This window comes from Lontra canadensis, unplaced genomic scaffold (genome assembly GCF_010015895.1).
Source record: "Lontra canadensis isolate GAN:19392208 unplaced genomic scaffold, GSC_riverotter_1.0 scaffold1, whole genome shotgun sequence".
NCBI lineage: Eukaryota > Metazoa > Chordata > Mammalia > Carnivora > Mustelidae > Lontra > Lontra canadensis.
In genome coordinates this window covers 71,667,265-71,686,499 of record NW_022630995.1, presented here as the reverse complement: position 1 = coordinate 71,686,499, position 19,235 = coordinate 71,667,265, and positions in this window count along the sequence as shown.

Sequence of the window (19,235 nt, the reverse complement as noted above, 5' to 3'; positions counted from 1 at the left end):
CTTCACGTCCCATCACACCTTCTAGATACTGCAAGTCAACATTGGAGATGAGAAAAAGCAGGGAAATAACAAAATAGGAGTTACTCTCTTTGTATTAATTTCCTCTTCCTGCTGTAACAAGTCACAACGAATTTAGTAGCTTGAAGTGACACTACTTTATTATCTTATTGTTCAGGAGATCAAAAACTCAAAATGGCTGGAAGAGAAAATCTGATCTTTGTCTTCTTCAGCTTCTAGAGGCTGCCTGTGTGCCTTGGCTGGTGGCCCCCAGACAACAACCACGTCACTCCAACCTCAGCTTCTCGGATTCTGGTGCTTCTGCCTTTCTCCTTTACTTAAAACGACCCTTGTGTTTACACTGGGCCCACCAGGATAGTCCAAGAGAATATCTTCTATCTGATAATCCTTCATTTAATCACATCTGCTGAGTCTCTTTGCTATGTAAAATAATATATCCACTGGTTCTGGGGATTAGACACAGACGTGCTGGGGAGAAAGATGGTGGTATTATTCTGTTTATCACACTTTTCTTCTGGGACTATCGGGGTAGCCCAACTGAAGTGGAGAGTAGGTGTCTGCTAAGAGGATTCTCTCATTACCAAAGGCTCAAAAACATCCTTGGCCTTAGCAGTCTATGTTCATTCTGCTTGCTACTCACTTCCACGCCTGCATTTCCTGGTTAATGAGTCTCTCCTATTTCATCACTCCTTGTCTTTGGTGAGACGTAGTTTTACATAGGATGCAATGCTTATTCCAAAACAAGACAAGGGTACTGCTTTTGGCATGCACAAAGACAAATAATTTTAGAGTATAAGTTTACAAACTTCATGCAAAATAAGTTTAGGAAACTCAACAGCCAGCCAAATATTGTCAATCAGCATTCCTGGCACATTGCTCATTAAATGTTATGCAAGTCAAGCACATCTTTATCGTTGTTGAAATAGCATATCTGCACATTTTGTGTGATTTGAAATATTTGTAATAGAACTGCTACTAAATATATAAGCATGGCATTGGTCCACACATTCCAATTCTTCTTCAATGGTGAGGGAAAGCTTCATACCCAGCATATAGCTCTGGGGAGTTTTGCCCATGATAATAGAGTATTTTGGAGGGTAAGAAGGGAGAAGGGGGGGAAGCAATAATAAAACTGAGGGAGACATGGTATGGGGCTCTATTTGCTAAGGGAAAAGCAGCTGGAAATACACTGTGGTTGTTAGAGAAAATAAGAAAGTTTCCTGGAAATTAAATTCAGTGAAGATGAAATTGAAAGCAAGAGGAAATGAAAATTCTCTTTGATTTACAGAAGGCACATTTAAAAGAGAGTAAAGTAAGGGTAAACATTTTTAGATACCTCTATGTATTTCTTGTGTGTGAATGGCCAGTTCTTCCTTATTTGTTTTTCTATTATAGTGTTCGTCTTTTTTATTGATTTGTAAGCACTCTTTGTGTATTAGGACTGTCAGCCTTTTTTTCAGAAATACATACTGCAAGAAGATTTCTATCTGTCAATTTGGTTGTGATAGGAATTTTTTCTGTGCTGAAGTTTTAAATTTGTAATCAGTCAAATTTATCAATTTTTTTCCTTCATGCTTTGTGAATTTATTGCTAAGCTCAGAAAGGGCTCTGTACACCAATATTATTAAAATATCACCCACTAATAAAAAAATGAGATTAAATTTTTACCTATCAGATTCATCATTTCCTCAGTAAATATTTGTCAGATGTCCATTATATGACAAGTATTGTGCTAAGAGCTGGGGATCCAGAAATAAAGAAAACAGAAAAAAAATTTCTTTCCTTGTGACATTTACATTCTATTGGGTCCAGATAAACAATAAATAGGATGAAAAAGCTAACTACATAATATACTAGAGAAGTGCTATGAAATAAAATAAAGCTGGAAGAGGGGATTAGAGACGCTGGAGTGGTGGGACAGGGAGCATTGTAAATAGGATGCTCAGTGAAGGTCGGCTGGTGGTCCAGGGAGAGCTCTGAGCAAGCTGAAGTCCTCAAGCAGGAGCTATGTGATGTCTTCCAGGAACAGCAAGGAAGCCAATATGACCAGAGGGAGAAGAAACCAGCATAAGAGAGGAAAGAGAAGGTCTGCTGGTGGTCCAGGGAGAAAGCAGGAGCTATGTGATGTCTTCCAGGAACAGCAAGGAAGCAAATATGACCAGAGGGAGAAGAAACCAGCATAAGAGAGGAAATGGGTGGGAAGAGGGCAATGTCACCTAGACTTTCCGAGCCACTGCAAGAATTCAGAATTCTAAATTATCTTACAAATGATCAGAATCACTCTGGCTTCCACGATGAGACTAGACTTCTCTGAAAGCAGAACACACATTAGCGGACGATTCCAATAATCCAGGTGAGAGAGGATAGTGACTTGGGCTATGTGGTCACAAGGGATTGGATGAGATTGATGTCTGAAAAATGAATCAAGATGGCATCAAGTTTTCGACCTGTGCAACTAGAAGGATGTAGTAGCCATTAGCAGTGAAGAGGAGGCTGCAAATTAAGCAAATCTGGGGATATGGAGAGATTGAGGGGTTTAGATTCAAGATACCTAATTAGAATCTAAATGGAGATGTCAAATATCTGGGTCTATAAGGTAAGTTCCAAAGATCTCTTCCGTCTGAATGAAGATGGATACCCGGAAGCCATCAGCAGCACATAGGTGGAACTTAAGGCCACATGACTGAGACCACCAGGACACCGGCAAAGATTAAGGATATTGCCAATACCAAATACCAACAGGTACCCAAGAAAATGCACATTCTCATATGCCCTGAATCAGAGTAAACCTTGTGCACAACATGTATCAAGATTTAAATGTGCATACCTCTGACTCAGCAATTCCATTTCTAGGAATTCATTTTAAAGGAGGAACCAAACAGGGGTGTTTGGGTGGGCAAGTCAGTTAAGTATTTGACTCTTGGTTTCAGCTCAGGGCGTGACCTCAGGGTTGTGAGATCGAGCCCCACACAGAGCCCTGCATCAGGCCCCGCACTCAATATGGAGTCTGCCTAAGACTCTCTCTCCCACTCCCTCTCCCCCCGTTCTCATTAAATGCTTTGCAAGACACTAGCTTGTCCCCATGCTCTCAAATAAATAAATAAATCCCCCCCCCCAAAAAAAGGAAGGAACCAAACAGGTGAATAAAAATAAGGATGCTCATGTTATTAATTACTATTAAAGAAGCTAAAAACAACCTAAACAGCCTGCAAGAAAGAGTTAGCATTTACCGCACCCACACAATTAGTACTCCACAGCCATTTAAACCTGCAGTATACAGTATAAAGATGCATATTCACGTGTACCCATAGTTTGCTAAATGTTTTAGGAATAGAGTACAAGAGAGATGTGCTGTGGGTTTGGTTTTTTCTTTCTTTACGGGTTAGGCTACACCCTAGAAGGAGAGGATTGTTCTAATCAGGAATCCACACCCCAGCAAGGTCAGCTAGGCTTTTATCAGAAAGGCCACTCCAGAGGCTATTACTAAAAGCCCTCCTGTAATCCACATCTCTAATCAACAAGAAACCTTTAGCTAATTAGCATACTGAATTTCAGAAATGGGTTTTCATAGGGGAAAGTAATGGGTTGTTAATGAGCATAATGGATATTGGAAATGGGCAATCATTGGCAAAATTTGTAGAATTCAAGAAATGCGAGTTGGCTAAAAGGTTTTAGAGAAGCCCCTCCCCTTGCATGATCAGAGTAAAAAATACCTAGAGAAGCTTGAGGGCTGTATTTTCATCCTTGATCCTTAAACAGTCCTGTATCCATCCACCAGCTTAAAGATTTCTGGTTGCCTATTGCCAACACTAAGGATAATAAAAACTTGCCCAGAGGATTCAGTAGGGTTTCAAGTGAACTTTTCATTGAAGTTACGGGTTGGAGCCCGTAAGAGGAGAAACTACAGGATTTCAGTGAATTTATAGAATAGGTTAGGGGTACCGCGTTGTTTGGCTCTTGCCTGCTAATGAGAGTTTATTCACTGGAGTTCTACATATGTGGTAGAACTTGCTGAGATTCACTCTCAGAGACAAGCTGAGAGCAAGATCATAAGGAGTAACTAACACTCACCCATCTCACCTTGCACATGGCTACTCTTTCTTCTACCCAGAAGACCCCAAGGGTTGTGCGTGACACAGGCAGACAGGTGCCAGGGGGACAGCCCAGGAAAGGGTGTGAGAGGAACACCATCCTTGCCACAAAGCACACGACTGGGATCAGAAAGGGCTGATACTGGGCTGCGTTTTTTTATCAGATGAAAAGTAACGCTCAAAATTATCTTGTAAAAAGTGAAGTCAAAATGGAATGTGCAAAGAAAAGGAGTTGGGTGAGAAATATCCAGGGAATTCCATCCACTTAAACAGCTCACAATGGATATTTCTCCCCTGTTCCTGCCTTCTCTATACCCCTGTTTTTTCAGTAATAGTATTTAGGACCTAACTCACATACAAAACGTCTTCTCCTTGCTTTTTCCTCTCTCTCAGGATCTATCTTCAAGTCCCACTGACCATTAAATACATCTGCATAGGCATGAAGCTTCTCGTGTTTAGCCCATCCTGCTCTCCTCTCCTCCCCCACAGGCAGTCAGCACAGTATTTGTGAATTTATTTCCTATCACCTGTTTTAAGTGGCAAGATGTTATTCTCATTTTCCATTGATTTCTGCTTCTGCCTTTCCTCCTTCCTTTCACTTCGTAAAGTGATCCCTGATTCATGGCCCCCGACTCCCTTACAGCCTCTCTCTCTCTCATACTTTCTCCTCCATTCCTCCATCTCTCTCTGCTTACTCCTCTCCTCAAGCAGTCCCAGGCGCCCAAAGAGAATCATAGTTAAGAAGCAGCCTGGTGAGGAGCTGCCCCAAGAAAATTTCATACAGTGATCAGTGCACCTCAACATTGCAGAAAGGGCGAGGTTCATAAACCCACAGTCAAAAACGTGCCCTCAGTGAAGACTGGAAAAAAATAATAATCAAATGATCAAAGTTTTCCAAGAGCCTTTTTCCTGGCTTTATAAAGGCAGAATAGAAACCAATACAGAAGAGAAGTCTAAATCACAAAACGCAAGAATGCAAGCCTTACAGAACTCTGATGAGAATGCTGAGAAACACCATTTCCTCTTCAAACGGCACTTTTTTTTTTTTTTAATGCTCTTTGATTTTAAAATTGCCAATCCCTGTCTGGATGAACATATGTTACCACACAATCATTCCCCTTTGAAAATCTCCACTGTCCTACAAACCAGCGGGAAAGGGGAGTTTTCTAGCAGGGAGTAGGCGACATGAGATGCCTGACCCTTTTAACTGCTTTAAGTGGCTGGCTATTTCTTTTCCACATATCTTCCTTCCCCACCCCACCCCCCTGCTGCTAGGACTGTTGTTTCGGCTTTGCAAGGACATGTAATTTTACTTACCACTCTCTCTCCCCCTTCTTAATTGGCCTGCAGTAAAAATACAAATTGCACCACTGTACTTTATTATTAGCTATTTGATGGGCCAAAAATGCCTCATAAGTACTGCCTAGAGGATATTAATCAGACCTGCTGACTCTTCTAAGCACCCACTTTTATATCTTGACCCCCAGATGAGGCCAGTGGATGGTAATCATGTCCCCTCCCATGGGAGCATTTAGCTAGTCACTGTCTCTCCATTAGCAAAGGCACAACCAAAAGGTGTGGCATCCGTCCTGCGGGAGGCGAGTACACAGCCCAGATCTCTACTTCTGTCCATTAGCTTTAATGCCTGTTGTACTTTATGGACATGAAAAGTCGGTCTCATTTTTTTTTCCCCTCTCTCTAGGTGATGGAGCATGGAATGAATGTCTGAATCCTAAAATGGCAGCTAAGCTTCGTAATCTTCTTTAAAGTCTCATGGCTTGGCAAAGACAGCCTCCTTTTTTAGAAGGAAAATCATGGTCCCAAAGAGGCTGATAGAGAAGTGCAGTGCCAGCCAGACAAGCAGGAGCAGCCGGCTCCAGGGGCCAGCATCTGCTCAGCGCTGTCCGCACCCCGTGCATACAGTTGTGTTTCACCACGGGGCTCTTACTGAACATCTCAGCTATGTTACTGTGATGTTTCAGGTTCATTGTGAGATTTCAGTTTCACAAAGCTGGATTCTTTGTGAGAATCTCACCGCCAACCTTCTTGTATCAGCTATCTTGGCACTGAGATCCCTGTGTGTACTCTGAAACATTCAAAGGGAGGAAACGTGTACCTCCGTGACAGAAACTATGTAGCAAAAACACTTCCTCATTTATGACTGAGCTAATACGCCCGCAGCTCCGTGCAGAATATGGCGCAACGTCAATCTCATATTTAACTTACTTGAACACATCATTAATTTTGTCTAAGCTCTTTTCTTCACCTCAGGTCATTTCTTCAATAGCTCTATTTTCTGTATAAAATTTCATGGGTTCCAAGGTTTTGTGGCCATAATGATTTTTTTGAGAGAGCATTTGAGATCCGAAGGGAGATCTCAATGCACTCCAGCAATAATTGTCAGATCATTAGAGGAACTCCCAACATAGTTCTTGCTTCCTGATGTTATTGTAGTGTCTGCTCCTATCGCAGAAGCACACACATCACTTATATCTAACTCCTCCATATTCGTGATTCTTCCCTCACAGATCAGTCAGTGATAAGTAGAGCATACCAGAGGTTGTGCTCTGTTCCTTACTAGAGAACCTCTTCTCAGGCAATGAGCCCACAGAGAAAAGTCTGGAAACAGAATTCAGGAAACACCACCATTCAAACCCACAAAGAGAAGAAGGATCTGTGAGCAACGGTGAAAGCAAAGCAGGAAAAATTTTAAAAATGGCATCACAGAAGCCAAGGAAAGACTCAAGGAGGACAGGGTTCCATGAGGAAGACATGCCACAGGACCAGGAAAAGAATAAGGAATAGGCTCTCACCAGATCTAAGAGAAGCACCATAGAAAACAGGGAGGGTAGTGATCAAGGCCAAGCACCAAACACTTCAGGGAAGACACCATGACTCTTGCTTCCCTTATAACTATCCTAACACCTAGCAGTGTTAGATAGGTGATAGATGATAGATAGATAGATAGATAGATAGATAGATTAGATAGATAGATACTATAGATAAGGGGTAATAAGCAGCTTCCAAGTACGCTTTCATATATTTTTCTGTCTGAAACACAGAAAGGCATAATCAAAATATGGTTCAGACCAAGAAGAGCCATTGTAACTAGAAGACTTGGCAAAATGTTCAGTTGGTGATATTTGCTCAGGAGACAGTACAGAAACAGAGAAAAGTTGAGTGGATGGCAAGTTAAGGAACTAAAATTGGCACTCTGACTTTGCAGTGGCTTACCTCTTACCATGAGCCAACCCTCAACACTTCTGATCCTGAGCTAACCCTTAACCCTGCTGAGTCTCAGTCTCCACAATAGTAAAATTAGGGGGGTGAAGCCTGTGATGCTTTTTCAACTACAAATGCTGTGTACGGTTTTCTTTCTGCTCTCCCACCTCAAGTTTTATCCTTTACCCATTCAGGCAAAGATTTTTCCCTGGCTCCAGTCCTCCTAGACCCCTTATGCCATCTTCTAGCTGCACCTAATCTTCACACATAAGCCTGTCCTGCCAGAAATGCCCACTTGCTTCAAAACTACTATATTTACAGAGCACCTGGTCTCAGCTGAGTGTTTTAAGGAAGGTGAAAGTCTATTGGATTGACTCTTTTACCACTTAGAAAATCAAGTTAGTGTGCAGTATGTCTCCCATATGGTGGAGGTGTACTCTCTACCCTCTCCTCTTCCCTTTATGGACCACATCCGCAGAACTCCCATGCCTTCTGGCCAATAGGAAGTCCTAACAGGAAATTGGGGAAGGCAGAAGGGGAAACAATGTCAGGGTACTATCTCCCTGGCTGCTTCTCTGAAAGGTTTCCTGGAGGTAACTGACAGCTTTGTTGAAGGTCACGTTCGGGAAAATTCTTCTTACACAGGGTTTGGTAACTGATGAGTAACCCCTCCTCTCTCACACCCTCTCAGTTCCAGGAGTGATAACACCCCAACTGTTTGCAACTCCAGTTTCCTAAACTATCACTTCTGGGTTTCCATGAGCCCACCTCCTTATAAATAAATCTCCTTTTTCTTGAGTTACCTTAATTTGAGTGTTTCATCTGTTTCCTGTTAAGACCCTGATATGTATAGATGGGAATAAATGGGTTTGGGGGTAGGAGGAGGGGGAAAGAATGTTTTAAAACCAACTTATTTGGGTAAATTAATCTCTAGTTAGTAAAATGAGGCCCAAATTTGTGTTTTATTTTTCTAAGATCAAAGTGCATTCTTGGTCTCTGGTCTATTCATGGGCCAGCCTGGTGTCCTTCATGCTCCTGCAACTTCTGAAAGATTGTGAGCCTTGGTCTGTGCCAATCCAAACCTTGATTAAATTTTACTCACCAAAATTAAAAACACATCTGAAGGCTAACATGTATTCAGGAATAATTTACCCAAATTATATGATTTCCCCCAAAATACATTCCCTGGAGACACTATAGGTATTGTTTGCTCCACCAATTTTGAATTATTGATTTTAAATAGCTCTCAAAGAATAGACACCTATTACCACACCCAAGAAGCTTCTGTTATAACGTGAGCCCTTCAACATAGGCAAACTCGGACAATGTTACTGAACCTCCATGAATTCCCCAAAGAGGAACGGCCGGACTGAGCAAGGGAAGGGCACGCAGCCAGGCGGATGTTGCCGTGCTTAGAATACACTGGAACTCCAGCAGCAGTGGCCGTCAAGGAAGTTACACCCCCACGCTTGACATGTCATTTTATATTGTGTGTTACAGGGAATTTTTTTTTCTTGACCTGATTTTATAATCACTTTGCTTAGCAAGCACCATATTTGGAAGTCTGGAGGCTTCTATTCCACAGCAGCTCCTGAAAATAGAGATGTTCTTCTTATTCAGATACAGCAAATGTCTAATTCTTGCCTCTAAATAGCCTAGGTTAATTGCCTCTCTTAATATCCTACAGCAGCAAATTCTACAGCCTAATTCAATGTTACAGTAGAAAAAAAACTTCCCTTGGTGTGAAATTGGACCTCTAAGTTAAACCAGGAGGTGGGGGCGGGGAGGAATGTGTTAGAGTTTACCTGTTCCCCAAATAAATGTTATCTTGGTTAACCATCTCTGGAGAAAACGTAAGCACATGTCACTCTTCATGAAGCCAATCCAACACATGGATGTATCATCAAGGAAAAGCTGGCTCTGTAAAGCACATAGAGAGAATCTTATATCTCCATATATAAATTACATCTCTCCCATGGGACAAGTCATGTCCAGGCAAAGCTTATTACAAATTCAGTTTAAAATCTCGAGAAAGAAAGGGGGGATGGGGAAACAGCAACAACAACAGCTTTATGGAGTTAGACGCAGGAAATAACTTGAACTCATCCCAATTTTAAAGCTCCGTTCTGTACAGTAAGCAGCTAAAACCCCATTTTCTGGGGGAACTGCCCTTACAAGGAAGGTGTGGTAAAGCCATCTGCTGCTTTATAGTGATGGTTCTCAGCCTTGTTTTCCTGGTCCAGCTATGAAATTGCACTAATCACAGAAACAGACTGTTTGGCCAGGAAGCAGGGCATGCCAGAGACAAGTGAATTTAAGCCCACATGTATTGAGGCTGCAAGCTTAGTTTGCAATTTATGTGCAAGTGGTTTTGTATTTATTGATCTGAACCGAGTGCAGGTCCTATAGGGGAAATATGACAGATTTTATCTGTCTGACAGCCAAGTCTAATTGTATTTTCAGTCTGAAATGACCAAAGACAAAAGTGCACATGTCAAGAGTCTTCACTACGATGCCATATGGAGTATTAGATCCAAGGCTCTGGTCACTGTAAGTGTTCATTTTAATAACTATACGCAGAGTGCATCCTGAACAGCTAACGCAGGAGAGGTGAGAGTTTTTAATTCAAATCTGAATTAATAGACCATCTGATTCTGCCTGAATGTGGGTGGGCCATTTTAAGTGCCTTTTATAGACATGATTGGAGGGAATTTAAAAGATGTGTCATATATTATTGATTCATCTGGACCATGAAACTTCCGAGCCAAAAGTCAAATACTTCCCACAATGGTTGTCACTAAAATTATAACCAATATTTCTGGGAAGTTCTGGCATCTTAAAAATCAGAACCTTCTTCTATAACCTTACTTTCTAGTTGGGAAGACTGATTGTGCCTATGAGATCAGTGAGCCATGATTTCTCTGATGGTGTCTCCCTCTGCCTCTGTCTCTGTCCACATCTCCCCCCACCTCTCTCTCTCTCTCTCTCACACACACACACAGAGGCTGACCATCACCAAATATCAGACACATCATTAGCAGCCATTATACAACTAAAGAGATAGTCCACAAGGAAACATACTTCAAAAAAAAATAAAGCCACTAATACCCAGCAATCCAGACACTGGGTTCCAATGAAGCATCATTCAGAATTCTGAATTTTAATTGGCCAGTCTCTTACAAGGACTTTTTGATACTGTGGATCTCTCCTGCCCTTGGTTTCAATGACACACCAGGGAACCCTCTCCCATCTTTCCCTCTGTCTGCTCTCCCTCTCTGTCTGTTCTGTCTTTGCCTTCAGGAACTACACTTCCCTTAACTGCGCACATGGTGTAAAAGACAATTTCTGGCTGACGGATTATGAGCAAATTACTTAACTTCTCTAATTCTTTATTTTTCAGCTATGAAAATGGTGTTAACACTATGTGGTAATAGAGAGAAAAAATGGAGGGATTATAAAGGTTAAACTAGTTAACACATATTTAAAAAATAAAAGGTCCTCTAATGCCTGGTCAAAGTAGATGCTCCATGAACGCTAACCAACCTTCCCTCTTGTCTGTCGTCTTCAGACTTTCTCAGAGGAATTTCATTGTTCATTACTTCAGCTCACATCCCAATGTCATCTTCCAGAAGCACATCTTCAATATCAACTTTTCCTCTATTAAGCGTCCTATTAACCTAATTCCTATCTGTTCCTCTATCATTCCATGTTTCCCCAAATCCCAGGGCTTGACTTTTCTATCAGTGCATTAAGTTCAACATCAATAAAACTACTCTTACCATTAACTCCAGCCCAACCACTCTGTTCTGCTGTCAAGCAACCTGTCGTCCTCTCCAGCTCCCTTTCATCTTCTTCTTCAATTCAGTAGTGAATTGAATCACTATCCTCTCACTCTTCAGTCTCAAAACCCTCAGATCTTCACTGATGGAACTGCTTCTCTGACCTTCCCAGCCAAGCAGGCACAAGATCCTGCCATGTATCTTGTGCTGTGAAATGCTGTGAAATGCTTCACAGCATTTCAGATACATGTCTTCTCAGTTCCCAGGCTCACCCACCCCCACTGGGAACTCAGGGTTGCCGCACTCACCCCAGCTATTCTTTTACCTCTAGGTGGCCCTGAGGGCACTCTAAGTGGGAGTACATTTGACCTCTGGGTCTGAGCTTACCCACTATATTAGTTTCTTATTGCTGTAGGACAAATTACCACAAGCTTAGTAGCTTCAAACAACACCAACATATTACGGTTCTGGGGTCAGAAGTCTAAAATGGGTCTCATGGAGCTAAAATGAAGGCTTCAGCAGGGCTGCATAGAAGATAATCTGTTTCCTTGCTTTTTCTAGCTTTTAGAAGTCTTTGGCTTTCAGCTTCCTTCCTCCATCTTTAAAACCACTAGTACAGAATCTTCCAACCTTTCCCTCTCTCCGTCTCTCTCTCATGCTGACACTCCTGCCTCCCTCTTTTACTTACGAAGACCATTGTGATTATATTGGGTCCACCCAAATAACCCAAAATTATCTCCCCATCTCAAGATTCTTAACTCTAATTATTACTTCCATAAAGTCCCTTTGCCATGTAAGGTAACTTATTCACAGGGATTAAGAGATAGATATCTCTGGGGAGCCATTATTTTACCTACTACTCCTACCTTTCCAGTAGAATTATCCCCTACTTTTCTATGGGTTCCAGCCTCAATGATGTTCTTATAATTCCTCAAATAAACTACAGTTACTTCTGCCACATGACCTTTGCATGAAGGTCCCTCTGTCTTCACTTAATTTACTATTAACTAACCTTCAAACTAGGCCAAGTATTCCTGTTAAGTGTCCTCATAATATCATATACTTTTATTTCTTAGAATATATTTCTTAGAATATATAGTTTTCAGTTACACACATATGTTTGTGATTCATCGATTAATGTCTGTGTCTCCCACTAAGCTATAAGTTCCATGAAGGCAGACACCATGTTTGATCTTGCTTAATATTATCCCAGGACCTAGAATTGAGATCACTTGATAAGCATTTGAAGAGTATCTATTAAATGACAAACCAGGCCAGTGGGTGATGACTGTCTGTCATCGTGACTATCCATAAGAATTAACACATACACAATTACCCAGTCAAAAAAATAACTAATCTATGCCAGACACTGCAATGAGTTATAATCTGCCTTCTCCCATCTAATCCCATAATGAACTTCTGAGGTGGCTACAATCATAATCTTCATTTTTGAGATTAGGAACTGAAGAGAAGAAAAGCTAAAGAACTTGTCCAAGAAGACATAGCTAGTAGGTAATTGAATTGGATTCTATCCCAGGTGGGTTTGCTTCCAAAGACCACACTGATGTCCTGGGATTATTTTTCTATGAGCATGTGGATGGCTGGAACTATGGAACAAACCCAGTTGAAGCACCTAGATGAGGAGACTACACCAGTGACCAGTGCACACACTTAGTATGTCTACCACATACATAATGACCTAGGGAAGGCAAAGACTTTGAAAGGTACGGACACATATAAGGCTGTCCAGAACCTTCATTAATGCCACAGAGGGTAAACTGTAAACCCTAGGAAAAGGGAAAGGAGGAGCTAAGGTATGACACAGCTCACTGCTGGCATTCCCACAAGAGGAAAAGAGAAGCTGGCAAAAGGCAGAGATGCTGCTAGATTCTACCTGCTCAGTAAGAATATAGTTCTTGGTAGGGGGTTTGGGAGGAAGGTAGTCCCTCCTCTCCCTTCCCTCACCCCCCACAACCAGGCAACCAATGTAAAGAAGAGTCAGAAGTCCTATCAGGTTATTAGGCAAGTCTCTGAGCTAAGAAGGTTAAGTTTCTCATCTAGGCTATAGTGCTGTGGGAACAAAACAGGATTGCAGGCACAGGCACCAAAGAGTTTGCAGGGTCCAGAGGAAGTCTCTGGAAACTTAGTCGAGCTCAGCATGGGACGTGGAAGAAGACAGAAACAGCTCAAAACTAATTATGTGCCACTGGGCCAAGTAACCAGAACAAGGGACTTCATCCAGCCAAGACTTCAGGAGCAACGACCCAACTTCTAGATGCATGTTTCTCGAATGCAGATGAAGGAAGAGTAGAGGAACCAGTACTTCATTCTCCAGTGGAAAGAACCCAGAACACCTGCAAAACGCCTTTTAGTACTTTTCCTTTAAAGTTGACCCTCTCAGGGAGGACATTCAGGAGGATTTTCAAAACTGGAATACCTAGTTCCTTTCCCAGAAACAATCCCACTCATCAGCCAGGAAAGAGGAATGTGGGGAAATGAACTCAACTTTATCCCACACCAGGCCCAGGGAACCCTTCAGAATAGAGAAATGAGAGTCTATTCAACTGCCCTACCAAAAGACCTGCCAAATGGGGACTTACATTTAATTTGGAAGTAGCCACAAGGAAAGTCTGGGAATTTTGCTTAATATTTATGTTCTTTACTAATTCCATATCAGCCTATACAGTTTTATCCTTTATGACATAGAAGTAATACAAACATTTGCTAACAGGAATTCATCTAGAACAGATAGAAAAAATAAAATCATGGAAGAGATGAGATTCAGCTGGAAGTTTGGAGAATGGGCATAAAATTAGAGATGAAAGGCAGTAACATTCTAGGTTGGGAGAATCTAGGTCCACACAGGAAGTATTCACTCCAAGGAGTCCTGCTGATGAGGCTGACAAGGTAAGTCCTAAGCCAGATTGGGAATTTGGGTATTTTCCCGTAGTTTGATTTATAGTTAACTACTATAGATTTTTGAGCAGCAAATTGCTTTTGCTGAGAAAGAGAAGTTTGTCTCTTACCACAAAGGAAATTTCTACCTCTAATAAGGAAGGAACAATAACAAATTTATAAGATATATTAACATTTCAAAGAAAAAACTAATTGTTTTTAATCATATATGTCGATATCATTAATTAACATTAATATATAAAATTTCTTATAACTTACATTTTACTTCACTGAATTTTTTTAAAGAGTTAAATTTGCTTATTTTAGAGAAAGAGAGAGTCCTAGGGCGTGTGTGAGTGGGGGGGTGGGGTAGTACAGAGGGAGAAGGATAGAGAGAATTCTCAAGCAGACTCCCCACTGAGCACAGAGCCTGATGAGGGGCTCGATCGCAAGACCCTGAGATCATGACCTGAGCCAAAACTAAGAGTCAGCCGTTTAACCAATTGAGCTTCCCAGGTGCCCCTACTTTATTGAATTTTTACCAGGTAGCCAAAGTCAGTCAAAACTCTCATGGTGGAGTCAAGCATGACTTTAACAATTTTAAATTAAAGCACAAAAACTCAAGGATAATTCATGAATGTGTTAGCTTTTCTTTCCAGAGCTATTGGCTGGTTTTAGCCATAACATATCAATTTTCAAAGAAATGAATAGTACCTAGGACACTCCCTTGTGTCTGGGATTACTGTCAACTCGATTGAAACAAATTCTAAATTCTGCCTCTAATGCTTCTTTTCACAGGTTTAAAAGATGCATTTTGGAGTTTTGCACTGTTGGACATCCAATTTATGTGGTTGTGAGGAGCTGCTAAGCAGTTTATCTTCTATCCATTTTAACGATCAAAACTGAATTCCAATGAAACCCTTATACTGCCCGTTGACAAGGTGAAAATGGGCCAAATTTATAGCCAGCTTTATTAAATGGGGTTGCAAGCAAATTACTCTGCATAAAACCCCTGCAAATTGAGTCAAGATTTGAAGCCAAAAATAAATTAATAAATAAATTAAAAAAAAAAAAAAAAACACAGGACCTGAAATCAACCTGAATTAGCAGAGTATCCTCCAAGAGGTTCAAACCATCCGAGTGAACAAGTTAGAAAGGCCTGTACTCAAACAGACTCATGAATCTAAGCCATACCAAAGGAGAACGCTGGGCATTGTGTGAACTCAAAATTAATTTGCTTTATTATCTCCTACAACAGCAGTACAACAAACTTTTTTTTTCCATTTCTAAAAGCAGCAAGGTTGGTGGTGGTGGTTGTTGCCATGAACATCCAATGAATGATTCATTCTCACTCAAGTGGAACCCATGGGAAATGTTGCCAATAACTTGGTTTATTTCTTATCTTCAGTTCTCAGCAGACAACATATTCGTCTATATTTTTACAAGAGTCATAAATTTTTCAGTTAGTGCACAAATAATAACACTACGTGATTCCATTTTGTCTCAGTCCTCAGGGCTTTGGGAGAGGGGAAGGAAAACCCCATCGTGTTGATCCTCAGTGTGGACCCTGCTTTCTTCAGCCTGTTGAGAAACCCCAGAAGAGGGTAGGGGAAGGGCCGTGTGCACATTTTAAAGCCTTAGATGCATTACCAAAGCAGCAGGTGGCATTTACCCAGTTGACTCCAACTGACTTGCCCAATTCAAGGCTATTGAGGGGAACTGGGACCCTCCACCACATTTACGTGAGGGGCTCAAAGAGGCCCAGTGAACCCAGCAGTGTGGGGCAGCGTGAGGAGGTTCAACCCTCTTGTGTGTGTGAATCTCCCTCTCTTTCAACCTTGCGCAAATGACTTCGCTTGTGTGGGACAATGAGGAAATATACCTTTCAGGGTGATTTTGAGGTTAAATTAAAATACTACATGAAAAATTCCTAGCACAGCCCTGCATATAGTAGATCCTCAGTCAATGTCCTCTCTCAGCCTCCTTTCAATTTCCCCATGAAAAGGACCTCCTGAAAAGGTGACCCACCACACACCCCCCCAGCGACCACTACAGGAATTACAATCATACTTACAGACCTGGGTCTCAACGCTGATTTTCGATGCAATCCCAGGTGAGGCCATACTAGCCAGTCCACAAAAAGATGTATCCCAACAAATATACTTACAAAATATCAGCCTTCACTTTATTGGGATCTAGTGTAAATCTGACTGAGCTCAGCAAATATTCTCTATGATAGGGTCCCCCCCAAAGAATACAAACTGGGCACCGTTACTTTGTGACCAGGCAATAGGGCTAGCCATGAAGTAATGAGATCCCATCAAGAGCTTTGCAAAGCTCTCCTCTGCAGGCAGGTAGCAGTCCTGAAGCACTCACAGAGGCATTAGTCTGAAGCCCCCAGGGGTCTCTGTGCCAGAAACTAACTCCCCTACAGAGGCCCCTTCCCTGCCCCATAGCCTGCCTCCTGGTGACATTTTATCTGACCTGCTAAGAGACCAGCACTTGCCAAAGCCGCATATGAATCCACGTTGCCTGCGTTTTCCTCTCCCTCCTGCAACCACGCTAAAGCCCAGGCCCCAGACACCTCTCTGCGCTCCGGCCAACCTTTCCCAGCACTGCGTGTATGGTAGCATTTTTTTCCCTTCTTGGAAGAAAAAAAGCATTCACTCTGAGGCACGTTTTTGAAGCAATAAACAGCTCACTTCTTTGTGGAAAAATAAGCAATTTTCGAGTAACCTTTGGAAGCATCTAAATAACCCACACATATTTATGGCTGAGTGACTCTTTGGATTGAAGAAACTTTAAGTTTGTGTTTGCGAAGATTTCCATTAACATCTTTGAGCTACCTCTCATCTCATTTTAAAACAAATGGCTCACTCTGCAGAAGAGAATCGGGTTGGTTTTTTGCCTCCCTCCTCGCCCCTCCCCCCCAGCTTGGCTTCCTAAGCAGAGATATGATGCGTGCACACAGAAGCTCACATAGCGAGTCTTCATCCAGAGGGGCTCAGGGTCCTGGGAGTGAAGACAAAAGCCTCCATGGTGTCCAGGGTCAGCCTTTTTGTCTCATTTTAAATGAACCTCCATTTCACCTCAACCCCATCCCTTCCTTCTTGCAAGAATAATTCCCCAAAGAAAGGAAAAGGGCTTCTCATTTTCCTACCACATGCCCCACCCCCCTACACACACACACACACACACACACACACACACACACACACACACACTGCAGCCCAAACACACTGTTTTTAAAGGGTTTGTTCTCAGGAGAAAATGCCATAAGCTATATTTATCTCTAATCCATTTCTCTCTATTCCAAGATTAAGGAATTAATGACTGCTACAGCTGCTGTCCTTAGCACATTAATTACTGTAAATTGGCTGCAGCCTCAAAAAAAAAAAAAAATCCACTCTATGATGATGGTGAGAGGGCAAGGTTCTATGCAAACCATTAGGTACCTAACCTAAATAATAAATCAGTGTAGTATCAAGCCCAAGAAGATACATATGAGCTTGGGCACTGGGTTTCCACACCCAGGCTGTGAGCTTGGAGATGGTATCGGTGGGTGAGTGAGGAGGAAAGTTTATTGAATATACACCTATCTTTCCTTGAGACCCAGAACAGATCAAATGCCAAGGGAAAACCACTCTCATATTTTAAAAAAGCCCACCCTGTTGTGAGTCCTCTTAGGTCACTTTTCAGTGAATTGGATGTTTTTACATTTGCTAAAATCCTTCCAGACCTGATCACGAATACAGACATTTAGAATGACTCGCCCGTCCTGGCTTCCTTGAGTCCCAGACCCCAGGTGCACCGAGTCCCTTCTGCAAGGCCCACACTCTTCCCTCCTCAAAATCCTTTCATATTCCACTTTTTATCCATGTGTGACACATCTTCCCCTGTCCCACATCTTCCTCCATCAACTAAGTTTCACTAATTCTTAGCCCCAACTCCGTGTCCTCCTCCAGGAAACTGAGTTCCTAGCTGTTCCTACAGACTGCCATGGAACTTATATCTTTATTCCACAGTTTCACAGACCCAAGGCTATGACACCCTGAAGGACTAGGCTCCTGAAGTTTTTACTAGCACATCGCCGATCCTCTCTGGAAGCCCAGCCACCCCCTCTCCCTGCCCCGGCTCCATCCGTCTTCCTTCTTAGCCAGACTTCCCCTCTACATCACTTCCCTCCTCCTTCCTTCCTTCCCTTCATAACTCACCCCCCTATATTCCAGCTTCTTGAGCCATCACTCCAATTAGACTACTTTCTCTAATAGCACCTTGCTAAATCACCTTGCTATGACCTTGCTCATTGAAAATACCCCAGGTTGGAAACCTGAAGTTCATTCTTAACACACATGTCACCCCTATCCCCAACTCTCAGGAAGGACCAGGCTCTGATAGCTCTGCCTCCCAGCTAGCTCCCAGATAGCTATGACATCCTCCCACCTGGTCTCCCCGCTTCCAACCTAGTCTCTCCCCACTGGAGCCAGAGTGTTCCTTCCTAAAAGCAAATCATATTATTGAGGTCCTCTACTTAATATCCTTATATATTTCCCCCTTTGCCCTAGGATAAAATTCCCAGCTTCTTCACATGATTTACTAGGGCTTTCATTGTCTCTCTCTTTAATCTCATCAACGTTAACCCTCATGGTCTCTGTTAACATTCTAGCTGTTTTCAGGTTCCTTGAGTGTTCTGTTTCCAGATACTCGCCAGACTTTTGCTTACGCTGTTTACTAATTCTTTTCAACCTCGTTTGCCCAAATAACTCTTCCTTGTCCTTCCATTCTCATTTTAGGTATTACTTCCTCCAGGAATCTTTCCATGCCTCCCCCAATCCTGACTGGGTGTTCTCCAGATCCTCCCACAGCATGCATTTCTTCCCCCACTAACTGAGCACAACTTAGCGCAACTTGGCAACTGCCTGTTTTCTGCTTGGCATTGCACTTTCTCTGCAAAGAGTAGAGATGCCCTCAAGCCAGACCAAGCTGAGTGGGATTATTGCATGGATACAAGGGGCCTCACAGGCATCTGAGAAGCTGAGCTTCATAGGAGCTGGAACATAAAAACCATCAGAAATTGAAGCTTTTCTTTCTATCTCCCACTCAAAGATCCTAAGGTCAAAACATCATTGCTCCTCTCTGCTCATCCCTCCCCCTGCACTCTCTCTCTCTGTCTCCCAGCCAACTTCCCCTACCTTGGCTCAACCCACAAGCCCACCCCAGCCTGCACTAC